The sequence below is a fragment of the Echinops telfairi genome, unplaced genomic scaffold, assembly GCF_000313985.2.
Source record: "Echinops telfairi isolate 266 unplaced genomic scaffold, ASM31398v2 ScPeMD7_6;HRSCAF=24_1, whole genome shotgun sequence".
Taxonomy (NCBI): Eukaryota; Metazoa; Chordata; class Mammalia; order Afrosoricida; family Tenrecidae; genus Echinops; species Echinops telfairi.
Window position 1 is genome coordinate 18,409,573 of NW_022103903.1, and position 16,184 is coordinate 18,425,756.

Sequence of the window (16,184 nt, forward strand, 5' to 3'; positions counted from 1 at the left end):
GTAATATTTTAGCTGAAGAAACATTCGGTGGGTCCTCATGGTTGAATGTGATATGAATTCATTGTTTTGGCTAGTTTTCAGTTGGCAAAGTCAAATTTGTCCCAGAACTTGCATTTGATGCTGCCGTTTCACACAAGGACATTTAAGGAAGGTACCCAATGCAGTCATTATTTCCATATATTGCTTGATTCTTGTGATTTATTGGGCTAACCAGAGTGGGTGGAAGGAAGAAGTCTTTCTATGTTATCTAATTAAGTATGCTAAAATTTGTTAACTATTAGCTCTACTTCTTAATGATTTTTCTCCTGTTTTGTGAATTGTTTTTATTTGGCATTGGTCTCACTGTTGTATTAAAATATTACTTATGAAGACTTGGTTTAATTGTTAGCTAAGCATGCCAATGAAATAGTCTACTGCTGTCCATCTCTGAATATGTCAAACCAATGCCGTAGCAACCTGGTTATAGTCCCTCATCTCTTGGAACATATAAAATTCCAAATTACTGCTTTTTATTATTAAATCTTAGGATGAAGTTGTAGCCCTAGAATAAATTAGCAACTAGTAAATCAGTTACAGCAACAGATAAAACTGACTCTGGAAAATGATCTGTCATCTGAAGAAATCTCTAGATATTGGCGTTAGCCCCAGATATAGATTAGGGCATTTAAATTAATTAGCCTTTGATTGTTGACACAAAATCTTCAAAATTACACCAATTATTCTAAGCCAAAACCAAAAGCCGAACTCACTGCCATTGAGTTGATTACAATTCTTAGAGACCCTATAGGAAGCAGAATTACTCCTGTGGGTCCTGAAACTGTTTATGGATTAGAAAGCTTCATCTTTCTCCCCGGGAGCTGCTCGTCGCTTTGAACAACTGACCCTGAGGCTTGTAGCCCAACATGTAACCCACTAAGCCACCAGAGCTCCTACCCAATTAATCTAATTACAAAACTATTATCAACTACTATTCCATCCTAGAGATGAAATCTGTAGAAAACAGATGAATGTACAATGTACCTCCACAACAAACTACCCTCAAATCTAATGGGTTAAAAATAACACTTTATAATTATTATTCTATTCACCCCTCATATTCTTTCCCACCTGCCTGCCTGGTTTTCTTCTTCCACTTATGGAACTCCATTCCATCTGTGCAGTGTCTATCAATCTTCCAGTCCTTTTTTTTTTTTTTTTCATTTTCCTGCCTTTTCCTTGCCTGGCTAGGGAACCACCAAAGCCTGTTCCCTTTGCTATGCAGGTCTTTGTTTGCTTTGTTTCTTTATAGTAGTGACTTTATACACTATCTGCCCTTTGTGATTAACTAACTTCACTTCGCATAAGATCTCCAGGTCCATCCATGTCATGAGTTGTTTTGTGATTGCATCTCCATCGTGTCATTTGTGATTGCATCATTGGTTTTTAGCCCTGTACCAAAGTTATTTTACATCCATACATACCAAAGAAAGAACAAAGTTTCTTTACTCATTCTTCTGGCTACTGGTGGACACGTGGACTATTTGCAAGTTTTGCTACTGTGAACAGGGCTTCCATGAACATGTAAGTACATATGTGTGGTAATGATATGGCCCTTCCTTCTTTATGATAGACACCCCACAAATATATTGCTAGTGTGTATGGCATTTATAATCCCGTTATATGAGGTAGCACTTGCCACAATGGTTGTACATATTTAGACCCACCAGCAGAGTGTGCAAGTTTTAACCTCTGCATGCTTTTCCAGCACTTGCTGTTCGCTGGCTATGCTTGTTTATTTCATTAGACTGTCATTGTCCATGTACGGCATATCTCATTGTTGTTTTGAATCTCGCTGATGGCCTATGATTGTGGGCATTTTTTCGTGTCATTTTTAGTGAATTGTCCATAACCTTACCTCATATTTGATTTAGCTTTTTAACAATCTTTTTATCTCTGTTTTGCCTTTGTTATTTTTGTTTTATCTTTAAGGTATTTCAGTTTCCGATAGATTTTAGAGATTAGTCTTTTGTCCATTGGGTCATTGCAAAATATTTTTTCCCAGTCCATGGGTTCCCTTCATGCTGTTTTGCTGAAGTCTTTTGATGAGCATAAATGTCTTATTTTGAGTAGGTCCCAGTCATCTATTTTCTTTTATACTAGAAGTGTGTCCTTCATTTTATTTGATAGTATGGCTATACCCTGAAATAGGGTCCTTAGCTTGGTCCTATGCTCTCCTTGATGATCTTTATAGTTCTGTGATTTACATGCAGGTCTTGTATCCATCTTGAGTTTATTTTTGTGTAGGGTGAGGCATGGGTCCTGTTTCATTCTTCTGTAGATGGAGATCCAATTTGCCAGGACCATATGATGGGAAGACTACCTCTTTTCCATTTCATGTTCCTTTTGCTCTGTCAAAGATCAGTTGTCTGTAGGTGTATGAATTTACTTCTGGGGTTTCTACTCTGTTCCATTGGCCTATGTACCTATCCTTGTACCAGTAGCAGGCTGTTTTGACTGTTGAGGCTGTGTAATAGGTTTTGAGATTGGATAGTGAGAGGCCTCCTGTTTTGTTCTTAATCTTAAATTCCTTTCTTTATTATGGGTCTCTTCCCTCTCCATATAAAGCTACTAATTAGTTTTCAAGAGGTAGCATATGATCATGAACCAAAGGCACTGAGGGAATAATCTAAGCTGCACTGGAAGCATTAGCCAAAACAAGGCTCCAGGAATTGATGGAAATACCAATTGAAATGTTTCAACAAGCTGAGAAAGCACTGGAAACATACACTCTTCTACACCAAGAAATTTAAAGAAGAATGCAGCAACAGGATTGAAAGAGTGCTTATCAAAAACTGCAATATGCATATGACACAAGTTTGGGGGTTGGCAGTTAGGGTTTGCTAATGGAGATAAAGGATTGTATCCTTTAATATGGATTATAATTCAATGTAAACAAAGCCCCAAGTCCTCATCACGGGTCTCACAAGAGACATTATGATAAATAGGAAAAATAAGATAGAATATGTCAAGGATTTCATCTTGTATTCACAATCAATACTCATGAAAGCAGCAGTCAAGCAAACAATGATGCATTGCATTTCATAAATCTGCTGCACTCTTATTTTGAAGTGTTGGAAACAACAATGTTACATTATGGACTATGGTGTGCCTGACCCAAGACATGCTATTTTCAATAGATATTGAAACTTAGATATTGAATTATGATGACTGAGATAGTTTATTGTGCCAGCCTGGCTGATAAACACAAGTGAGATTAACTGAAGAGCAGAGAGATAAATGGCTTGGTGAGCCTCACCTTTCTTGTCATTCGCTCTTTGATCATCGGACCAGTGTGGAACTGCCTTGCTTGTTCTGTGCCTCAATTTAAAGGTTACACTACCTGTGGGATGCCTAGCCTGTGGACTGTGTTGCTGTAAATTGAGGTCCCTTTAAGACATCTCTGGAGCTGGGGACTGGCAGTTGGTGACCTGCCTTGTGATTGGCTGCTGTGCTGACATAGCCTAGCTCTCTCTATAAATACAGGAAGATCTGGCAGCAGACTAGACTTGAAGGACTGTTAGTCTCTCACAACTCTCTCTCACGGGAGTGAGTTGCATTGAGCCATTTGTAGTGCTTTATAACTGTTTATCTCTTGTATTATATATTTATCTGTATATGATTGAACAGTTAATTTCTTGTTATATATCTAATTATCTTTATAAATAAATATATTAAATTATCAGCAATTTGGCTTTATCTCTCTAGAGAACACAGACAGTCTAATACATATATTTATATGGACATTTAAAGTAAAGCTTCACCTTGGTGACAAAACACAATTAAATCATAAGAATTAAAAGGAAAAATAAATCTACAGAATCTATTCTTTTGCTGTTTTAAGTAATGCTAAAAAATTCCCAGGCTCACAAAGTTAAATATATTTCTTTCTCCTTTTAAATTCAAGGCAAGCTCTTATATTACAGTGTTTAGTGTCTTATTTGCACAATTTAAGACACATCAAAACCTGATATTCACAATTCCTACCTATTTTTTCAGGGAAGCCTTCTACAAACACTTTCTTATTCTATTAGCACTCCTCCTCAAATGAAATCCTGAATTCTACTCATTGTACTTTCTTTAGTATTAACTTTTATCCTTTCTTAAAATCTACTAAAAACAAATAGTTGTGGGAGGCCAGTTATTTCATTTACAAAGAATTATTCTCTTTTTTTGAAAAAAAAAAAGTTGTTCTCTGCTATTTTTTATCCTAACCTAGTATATGAAACAAGGACCCCCTGGCGGTGTAGTGATTACAGCGTAGGCTGGAATCCACAAGGGCAGCAGTTTAAAAACACCAGCCAGATGAGGCTTTCTACCCCTGGAAAAGTTACAATCTTGGACTCTCACAGGAGGCAGTTCTACCCCATCCTATAGGGTCTCTGTGAGTCAGCATCAACTTGATAGCAGTCAGTTTGTTTTTTGGATAATATAATACACTGGGTATTATGAGAAAGTTTGCTGCTCTATATGTTTTAAAATAAATGACCTCTTACAAGTTTATTTTTCCTTTAAATTGATATCTCACAATTAATTAGAAGTCATTAAAGGGCCATGCCTTCATTGCCTTTCCAGTTAATGGAACTCAATTCTGCGATGTAGTATAATTGTTATGCTTCCCTCAACACCCATGACACACTCTGTGAAATAGGACCTTGTGTTCTGGCTCTGTTTTCTTTAGGTGTCTAAAACAAGCTTTGTGTGTTTGCCACAATCATTGTTTTAGACTGGGTTGACTAGATAAACAAATCCAGTGCCTCTCATTTACATACAAGAAAGAAATTAATATCCAGAAGTAAATATATATGAAGCAAGCATTCCAACTCAGTCCCACTCAATCCAGTCAGTCCAATATTAGTCTATGTGTCTTTCTTCAGAGACAGGAAGCCACATGTAATGACACAGATTACAGATAGATCACAGACTGGCAGTCGCAGAGCAACCTGAATACAAGGTCTCAGGAAATGTGACAGGGCGGCCAGCCAGCCAGCAGGAAGGTGAAGGGGCAGAGAGGGAGAGAGAAGAGGAAGGCCGTCCTCCCAGGAGACCATATCAGGCTCTGAGCTCATGGAAAAGTTTGACCCCCGCCCCCAGCCAGGAGTGTCTAGTTGACATAAAATTATGGGACGACCACCATCGCCCAAGTGCTGGGAGGAGTTTCTTTTGTGGTCTTCCTTAGTCCGAAACATTAGAAATGTCTCCACATCTGATATAGGTCCCTCTTGCACTTTCATTAGCATTGTAGCTTTCAAAGGATTCTCTCCTAAAGAGCTTGGAGAATTTTTTCTTTGTTTTTGAGGATCTTGGTGAGTATTGAATGTCACACGGCCAAATCACAAACAATAGGACGACCTGATTTTCCACCTTTGTTTCCTTCCTGTCATTTTATTTCAATTCCAAATAGATCTTTCTCCTTTTCCTCTTGCTACTGTGATCACTTGCGCTCATTTGTTGCATTTGGGAATCATGATGCGCTTCACAGTAATATTTTCAAAAGAAAATTAAGTAGAGTTAATGCTATAACACATCAGGGACGCCTGATAAATAAAACTGGATGCTGCCGCTTAGGGTTCAAATAAACTCTGTTATAAAGTGAACATTTTAGGTAGAAAATCCAGTCCTATACATATATCATCTGGTCCATAGGTATTTATAACTACATGTGTCAGGTAAGTGCTGTGACATTACATGTCCCTGAGGAAGAAAGGCAATGCAATATATGAAATTTAGGCTGCATGTGGGAAGCTGTTGAGTTTACACTCTGATCCCCATCATCTGTTCAGGATTTCTGAATTCTATTCAACTTTCTGAGACTAAGAGTATGTATATACTCAGATGTTGCTGGAAAAGACAGTATAAGGAATATGATTCTAATGCAAACATAGTCAGCTTGACATTTGGAATAGCACATACATTTAAAGAAATACATATGTACATTAATTTATTTTTAAATTATTTTGTGTTTTTCTTTCCCTTTTTAATGTCATTTATTGCTACAATGTGCCAACTTGTATAATAAAATGTATGTCTATAGAGAGTTTTAAACATTACAATGTATATATATTTAAATACTTAATCTAAACTATTGACATCCTAGAAGAAGTACAGCCAGAATGCTTCTTAGAAGCAAGGATGGTGAGATGGTGAGACTTCATCCCACCTACTTTGGACCTCTTATTAGAAATATCCTGCTTGGTAAAAGAGAGATTCAGAAAAAAAAGTGTAAGACCCTCAATTTGTTTCAATACTTGCAACAAATATTTCATTATTTGTTTGAATATCATCATAAATATTTAGAGTAATAGAATTGTCATGGACATGGCGCAGTGGACTCACATATAGGAAAGATAGCGAGGATGGTCCAATACCAGGCAGTTTCTGTTGTGCACAGAGTGACTACGAGTTAGAACCATTACAAACACAGCTAATAGCAACAACTTCTTTCCTTTGAATAACTCTCACTCTTTCCTTTCTATGGAGTTGATTCCAACACATCAGGTGACCCCAGGAAAACCAATAAATGAATAATTTTAAAAATAATAAACCACTGAGATCAGTAAATATTATAAACTATAAAAAAGATGTCTATTTAAAATTAGGTGTGCACCCTGAATTTTCTTACAATAAGTATGGCTTTTCATTTTCATTTTCACCCTTTCAGATAAAATAATTTTATTCATTCTCAGTGTTTCTCTGCTATTTGCATCTCCTTGTTTGTCGCCGCTTGTTGGTGTAGTGGTTACTTATTGGGCTTCTAGCTCAAGGTCAGCAGTTTGAAACCGCTGGCCCCTCCCAGGGAGAAAGACAAAGTTTACTATTCCTATAGAGTTGCAGAAATCCGCAGGGGCAGTTCTACCTGGCTCCAGAGGGTCACTGTGAGTCAGAATCCACTTGAAGGCAGTGAGTTTGCATTCTAAGTTGATTATTGTTCTTACGAGCAAATGTGCGTACTGTTTTAAAATTTTGGAAAGTCAACAATACAGCTTAAGCCTGAATGTCAAATTTTAAGTTGTTTCTCTGTGATATAATTTTTAGATATCTTTATGGAATATTGAAATGATGGTGCATATTTTCCTCTGGGACAAATGCCAAATTATAAATATTTCACTAATGTTTGAATATCACTATAAATACTTAGAATAATAGAAAATATACGAAAAATCTATTTCCTGTATGCATAAAGGTGTGTTATATAATAGCAGGTAGGAGATTAAAGCTGAATAAATATTAGGAAATATGCATGAAAATATATATCAGCACAAGTCTTAGATTTTATTAAACATATTGTTTTCTAAAATACTTTTTGACAAGTACAACCTTGGATTGTCTCCACAATGTCCCTAAGAATACAAGCAGATGACACGGACATAATATTATTGATTTTGATTATGGAAGTATTCTAAGTGAGAAAAAATAATTTTCCTCACTCTTATTTGAATTATCATTAATTTATGTAAACTCCTTTTAAATTGCTATAAAATATTTAGAAATGCAAAAGCTGAGTCTCCAAAACAGTTACTCCATTAAAACATTCATTCAAATTTTAGCTAATATTTTGAGAGGCTATAATATACATGCTAAAAATCAAGGCAAATAAGTGTCCTTCAATTCGATTCTAACTCACAGCTACCACTGTGGGCAGAACAGTGCTGTATGACCCATCACCTTCAAGGGCTCATTCTTTGGAATTGGATCCCGGGGTCTAGCTTCTGATGTTGTACTGGGTGGGCTCAAACTTCCAAGCAAAAGCTTAGTAGAGAGTGCATTGCCATTTTCTCCACCCAGGGACTCCATGATGCAGTATCTTGAACACACATGACATTTGTGGGAAGATAGACGTGACTAGGCAAGCAAAACTAATACTAAATCAGCAAAGACTTCAAACAGCATCTTCAGAATTACCTTAATTGAATGCTTTTTTAGATATGTGTCAGATACCTATTTGTCAGATGCACTTCCTACAATAAAGAAATAATGCTATAGTATAGCTCTTGAAGTTATCTATAAAAGTATTCTACATACTATTAGCTTTATCAACCTGACCCTTTGGGATGTGTATAATCTTCTCAGGTCCGATACACTCTCATGACTCTTATCCTAACAAGAGATTTTTTTTTAAAGGTCACACTAATTTGTCCACTTCCCCTAGAGTAATTTTAACCAACGGATAAGGCAGTTAATTACCTATTTATAATTTATCTGCTTCATGACAATCAATCATAACTGTTTAATTCCAGATCAATATTCCTGACTTCCAAGCATACTTCTGTGCCATCTCGTACTATATTGCTAAGCATTTAATGAGCAGGCAATGCACTTAATTTTCCTATTAGGTGAAACAAGATACACATTAGAAGGACTAGATGGGAATAAAAAGTGTAAATTTATTTAGGGTGATCTATTTAAAATTACTGGGGATCATCAAGAGTTTGATTTTATTAAATTATAATGATGATGTATTAAATGATTCTGCTCCCATAGAGTATTCCAAAAACAACTGAGATCTTTGAAGGTCTATTTTAAATGTCTCTTACTTATACATATATTGTAATTTTGTCACAGTGATGGCCAATTTATTTCTGAAGAGAACATTTCACATAAACTTACCTAGTGCTTAGGGTACCTACCAATCAGTTTCTTAGCCCTTTCCCCCAAATTAGAAACTGCCTCTTGTTTCAAGGAATATGAGACAAGAAAGTAGCGCTCTTGAGGGAAGGGAGAGAACTTAAATCTGACTACCCTTTAATGTCCCAATGAAGAAGCCAAAGAGAACGAAACATGTCAGCTTCAGGAAGGGGACATCTGAGATTAGTCAACTGCCATTCAATTTCCGTCTGCATCAGCAGGCCGCCTCCTCCTGTTTGATAAGTTGACTTAGATATGGCCACAAGGAAGTTGATGTGAAAGGCACCCCCATTTATGTCTTCTGTATCAGTATTGCTGTTCTCAAGATCTGTGACTATATACACTATGTTTACATATTCACTTACAGATATTAGTCAACAGACTGTTATTAATATTAGTCATCCATCCAACCCTCCTAGTTTTGTTGGCTTTGGTTCTGTGCTGTGTTAATTTTTTAAGGGAAATATTAACAATATTCTTGAGGAAATTGTATTCTACATAAGGATATATAATGACACATATTAAAATAACTAAAAGAGATCAGATAGTATAACATTAAAGGATAAACGACGCTTAGAAGAAGATAGGTGGCACCAATAGTTAAGTACCAGACTGATAACTGAAATGTTGGTTTTTCAGTTGCAATCAGTGGCCTCCTGGGAAAAGGCCTGACAATCTGCTCTTATAAAGATTAAACCCCAAACCAAAGCCAAGGCCATCAATTAAATCCAACTCATAGTGAACCGATAGAGGGTTTCCAAAGCTACCAATCCTTTTAGGAGCCAATGGCCTCATCTTCTATTCCTATGGACAAATGGTGGGCTTGAACCACCAACTCTGCAGTTAGCAGCACCATGAAGGTTCTTCTATAAAGATTATAACATAGAAAACTGCTGGAGCCTTTCTACATTGACACAGAGAGTCGCTTAAATGATGTTGCCTTAAAAAGCACCCAACAAGATTTTCTAATTAACTATTGCATTTACAACATAAAAATGTCTTATCATTTATCTCTGGGCAATTTTAATCCCTCTCAAACGTAAGACTCAAACATAACACCTGTGGGGAAAGCACAGGTCCAGTGTTGCTTCAGTCCATTGTACATAAGGTTATTATGAGTCAAAGCTAACTCAAATGCACCAAACAATAGCAAGTTATAATTTTTTTTTACAAATTTATGCCATACTGACAATATGAAACATCTATCAAACACATAAATGGAGATTTTAAATTGAGCTTAAGAAATTGAGCTTAATAGATGGATATAGCATACTGTTCTTAACATTTTGAATATTTGAACATTACCTTCAAATATTTATAAAGAATTTACAAATACTAATAATATATTCAAATAACAAACAAGACATTTTCATGTAGCAGAAATCATTATTTGATAAGAATGGAAAAGGTTGGAAAATTTTAAGAAAATAAACTTTTTTACCACCCTCCAAAACATGTGGTTATTTGAATATTTCAAACATTTTCTTATAAAAACATGCACTACTGGTAATAAATAGAAATTATAAACAACTGAATACATTTATATCTGCACATATACAAAACTGTGTAATATGAACAATGCAAAAAAAGTTTTAAAAAACTGATAATAAACTAATAATATTACAAAACAGTTAGAAAAAATGTAAGTATATTTGGATTAAAAATTAAAATTTTATTGATATAAAATGATATTTAATATAGTTAATAATTACCTAAAATTGAATAATACATTTTTCTCTTTTTATTTTTAGACCAATTAATTTTATCATTAATTCAGATTTGTAAGATAGAATTGGGGTCATTATAGTGGGAGGAAACATTAAAGAACTATAGACAAGAGCTCGCAACACAGGGAATCCAGAATAGATAAACCCCTCAGGACCAATGAGGGGAGCAGAGATACTAGGAGGGAAAGTGTAAGGGGGGTGAGTATGGGGAACCGATCACAATAATTGATGTATTTCCCCCTCCCAGGGGGATGGGCAGCAGAAAAGTGGGTGAGAGGAGAAAGCGCTTGGTGTAAGACATGAAAGAAAAAAGAATAATTTATAAATTATCCAGGGGTCATAGGGGAGGGAGGGGGAAAAAATGAGCTGATACCAAAGGCTCAAGTAGAAAGAAAATGTTTTGAAAAAGATGATGACAACATATGTACTAATGCAGTTGACACAATAGATATATGTATGGATTGTGATAAGAGCTGTAAGAGCCCCCAATAAAATAAAATTTTATAAAAAGAAGAAGAAGGTGTTTCAGAGTCTCTTCTAACATTCATTTGTTCTTTTCTGTCTTTTTCCTTTAAGTGATAATTTTATTTCTTCAGGTATGAAGTGTTTGATGTCATACCACAACTCACATGATCTACAGTCACTCCTGTTTAATGCTTTGAATGTATTCTTGATACGGTCTCTAAATTCAAGTAGAATATACTCACGTTCTTATTTTGGACTTTTCAAGTAGGGTTTACTAAATTCACTGTTTCTTTTCTTTAAGTGAATACTGAGCAAATCTAGCACTCAGGTTTCCTTTTCTTAAGGTCAGATGGTACATTTTCCTTTTATCGAAAAAAATATATTTATATTTCTTAATACCATTGTTTCAGATGCATGATTCTTTCATCACCTTATATATCTAAGCTGTGGCTGAACATGTCCTAGAATATATCCTTCTACATATAATTATGTTCATTTTGTATGGTTTTAATTGATTTGTTAAAACAACTGTTGTGGAGACATCATTGTTCCATTATGTTATATACTGTTCCATGAATGTGTGCACGAAAGTGTGTGTGTGTGTGTGTGTGTGTGTGTGTGTGTGTGTTATTGAGGCAGGGTTAGAAATACAGAAGCAAAAACCAAGAGAAAACAGAGATAAACTGATTTCTAGGAGTCTTACCAATGCCATTAATACCTAACTTTACATACTGTTTTTCCTTCTTACACAAAGTAAAGCTTCTGCCTTCTAACCAACAAAGAGTTTAGCAGTGGCTTAATTAAAAGATTGCTAAAACAAAAGACCAAAAAATATTAGTTATTGTCATAAGGTGCTCATTTTCAATGTCCCTCTCAGTTATTACTAATAGTTTTCAGTTGATATGATTTGAGAGGATAAAAAATTTTAACTAGTCTTTAATCTATCCTATTTGTACTGCACTTTGAGTAAAGCCAGCCAGTTATCTTCAAATATCAAACATCTCAAAATAATTCTCTATATTCTGTCAAATAAATTCTATCCCTAGCTATAACCCAGCATATTTTAGGTCCCACATAATATTGGGTGACTCTTAAGTCCCATGTACCACCCAGAATCCATCTATATAGAACATTAATCAAGAGATGATGGAATAGTGGCAGCACGTACATACATGATAACCTGAGTAGAAAATAATTTTGTTGTGGAAATATTTATTAAATGGTTATTTTTGAGAATTTTTGCAGCCAATTGAGAAACTATTTATATTAAAGTATTTAACATGTTTGTCAATAACTTATTCACTATATGGCTCACAGGCTGCTTTAAATTCAAAGTAATTTCTAGTGTTTTGACTACCAAGACTATATCGTGTGATAGGAATCACCTGGCTCAGCATATAATCTATAGGCATATTTGCATTGGATGTATATGCCTAAATTTAATAATGTATAAAAAGCACATGTTGAATGGAAGTCACTGATCAGTTATGTGGCTTCCTTTGATAGGTAAGTTACTTATTCATTCTGGACCATTTTCAACAGAAAAGAAAAGAAGGTTATCACTAGTTCTTCTAATTACAAACAATTGTTATGAGCATCACATAAAGAATATATCTGGAAATTCTCTGGAAATTCTAAAATAATACCTAAGCAATAATTGGTATACTACGTTTGCTAATATATCTTTAGATATTTATGTATGGAAAAACTATCCACCACAATTTTGGGCCACAGATATAATCCAGTTAAATACAGGAAACAAAAACCAAGAGGCAATCTCTTGCAGAAGCCCCATTAGAATCAAAAGTTTAGTTGGAACCAAAGCTGCTAAAAGATGACCCTTTTAGCATGGCCCTATTGAATCTACTTCCTTAAGTGGGAATGGATGGTAAATGGGATGAAAATTATTCATGGAAGAAGAGAGGTGACTTTCACTTCTGGCATAAAAGTGGAATTTAAATGCTGGGCATCAAATAAAAGGTAAGCAGTAAGCAGGATGTTGACAATACTAATAACGTCCCCTGAAATATTGCACATAGCAAGCATTCAATGGGCATCCGTGGAATTAATTCTCTGGCTTAAAAAATCAAATACTTGAAGGTGACATCCAAAGGTACGAAATAAAGCAGAATCAAGATCAGACGTTCAATCCTAAATACTTATCTCTGCACATGATATTCCACCAATACAAACCAAATTATTGTCTCTAGTTGCAGAAAGAGACAGCTGTAGGAACTGAACACTTGAGCCTACTCTTTTCTCACTGTGTCACAGTGTTTGTTTGCATTTTCACAATTCCCAGACTAGTAACTGTGCCCTTTGTAGCTACCAGAAATTATTGACACCAATACAAAGCTAAATCCAATATCTTGCAGAAATGTGAAAATAAGAGCAGGCGCCTAGAAACGATTTAATTTGGGGTAATTGAGAAGGAGCAATGCTTGAGTGTAATATTGAGTATTTTTTTAACCTACCTCCAAAGATACAGTTTTATTTGGCTTACTCATTGTTGTTGTTTTTTTATTATTTTATTGGGGGCTCGTACAATTCTCATCACACTCCATACACACATCCATTGGGTCAAACACATGTGCACATTTGTTGCCCTCATCATTCTCAAAACATTTGCTTCCCACTCTAGCCCCTAAGATCAGTTGCTCATTTCTCCCTCCCTCCCCGCTTCCCCCTCCCACATGAGCCCTTCATAAATCATAAATTCTTATAGTTTTGTCGTAAGTGGGAAAACCAAAACACTCGAAACTCACTGCCATGGGGTCGATGCAGATTCACGCCCCCTGTCGGGCAGGGGAGAACAGCCATTTGTTTGGAAGTTTGGAAACCGTTTGTTTCCAAGACTGTGACTCTTCATGGGAGGAGGAGACCCATCGTCCACGTCTATTGGATCACAGCCCCACACACAACCACTACACCCACATGGCTCCAAAATGAATATCAACATCTCTATGGAGCAATAAATAAGCACACTGGTCATGCCCTTTGTTCTATTTGCTTCTGGACTATTTTAGTTAAAAAACAATTATATATGTGTGTGTATGTATGTATATATATCTTTATGACATAGACAGTGAAGAATTGGTGGATTTTAAGAAACTGATATATATGCATATTGTTACTAAGTTTTCCTTCAAGTAGTGCTCATATCTGGGCTCATTCCAGTATAAATGGTGGAGCAAATGGCTTCCTTTTCAGCAAACAAGCATTAGCACACAAAGCTACCAATGCTTGTAACTGACATGTATTCAACCACTTCGCCCTCAATTCAGGATGCTTTGCAACCTTTGCAAAGCTTTTCAAGCTTTGCTTTATGTCATTTATTTACCACCTGACAATTTATGTTGACACATAAAAGTATACCTGAATGATAATCTGAGTTTGAAACAATTTTTAAAACTCATATTACTTTGGAAGTTAGTAAGTACTCAGAACTGAATGGTAACATCATACAAATGCAATTAATTTTAAAAATTCTATATTATAACCTGAAACAAAACAGTCTCTTCTAATAGCCTGGAAGTACTTTTTCTCCACAGCATGGCATTTAATGCATATGAGGCTGAACTACTAACCACAACGTTGGTAGTTCGCACCCACCAGCTCTCCTTGGGAGAAAGATGAGCCTATTTGCTCTTCAAAAAACCCTTTAAGGGTTTCTATGAATCAAAATTGCCTCAATGTCAGTGGTTTGTGATAATAAAAGATTTAATATAGGCAAGTTCCTGCTCGCAGCCCTTGTACTTGGCCTTAGTTGCTTAGATTTAATATGGGCAAGTTCCTGCTCACAGCCCTTGTACTTGGCCTTGGTTGCTTTCCAATCAAATCCTGGGTCTTGGAGACCCCAATCACAGCAGAATGAATGAAGACCTTGTTCTCAACACTCCCCGGGTCAGTGGCAGTTAGACCATTGTGATACATAGGATTTTTATTAGCTGATATTCAGAATTAAGTTACTAGACCTTTTCTCTAGTCTATATTAGTCTGGAAGCTCCAAGGAAACCCGTTCAGCCTCCCAGCGATATAGAAGTCTCCTCTGGGAGATATGGGGGGCTACAACAGCAATACAGAAGTCTCCTCTGGGAGACATGGGGGGCTATAACAACAATACAGAAGTCTCCTCTGGGAGACATGGGGGGCTGCAACAGCAATACAGAAGTCTCTTCCGGGAGACATGGGGGTTGGGGGGACTGCAGGGGGAATGCCCTGGCCTGGAATGGGCTGTGCTTCCTGCATGGTTTTCCTTCCACAGAAGCACCCACAGTCTCTCTTCAATCCTTGCCAGATAATTATTGTCATCAATCATTTTATACAGACTTTATTCTTCTTTCCTTAAGTTTTATTCTAAGTGGATAAATATGTTTTTTCCACGTAGTCTGCAGACAAATATAGGTCACAATTTATCTGTTTGGTCTTTTTTATTTGAAATACTGCAGTGGTTAAATCATTTTTTTCTTTGTACTTTATGTTTAATAAACAGTTTTATTATTTGGGATATCGATGGAAAATCCAATTCCTCAGCTAGACACGGAACAACATTATAGCATATAAAATTCTGACAAATAAGGCCATAAAGTTTAAAAATGATCCTTAAGATAAGTACTTTTTTCTCAAAAGTAGCTTAAGGGAACAGGTTTTCATAGTTCTAAATCTTAAAGCATCACCCGCAAGTAAATGCATATCCTGCATGTTCTGGAAGTTTTCTTGAACAACAGAGGTTTCCAGGCAAAGACTAAATGAAATCTGGATGAAAATGTTATAGGTGGGACTGAAGCAGCAAACGACTGATTGAATTAGTGACCTTGAAAGTCACTTCCAACCTTGAGAACTTCTACCTTTAGATGTGCTGTATGATGAGAATTGTGGAGTATTGACTTAAGCTTCCTGACCTAGATTTACCTGATGAATTGAGAGGGGTTGTTCATACGAATAGATCTCTATCCACCCCCCGGGTGTTTTAAAAAATAAAATTATTGTATAAAAAGACTGTATAAAAACAGTCTTAAATTCCCTTGCTCCCCATCATTAGCACATTGCAGACAATCAATGTGCATTGTATGCATAGGTAACATGAGCTGTCTTGTTTAACTTGGTTGCAAAAAGGGTCCACTTACAGACCCTCTCAATGAGAATATCTTGACAAATTAATTTGCTGTTAATGAAGTGAGGTAGTTAGTATTTAACGCAGTAGACTGGGAACCAGCCTCATGCCCTGCCTCTGATTCTGCTGTGGTAAGTCTTTCATCATTATTTTTCGGCCTACCTAACTATGCCACGTATACATATTTAAAAAGACACTCTCATAGAGGTGTGGGGGGG

At 36.0% G+C, this 16,184-nt stretch overlaps 1 protein-coding gene across 1 annotated transcript in view; it reads left to right on the forward strand.

Moving 5' to 3' along the window:
* The window catches only part of EPHA6 (EPH receptor A6), a 1,133,516-nt gene that overhangs the window by 712,534 nt on the left and 404,798 nt on the right, over positions 1-16,184 (forward strand). The window lies entirely within an intron of this gene.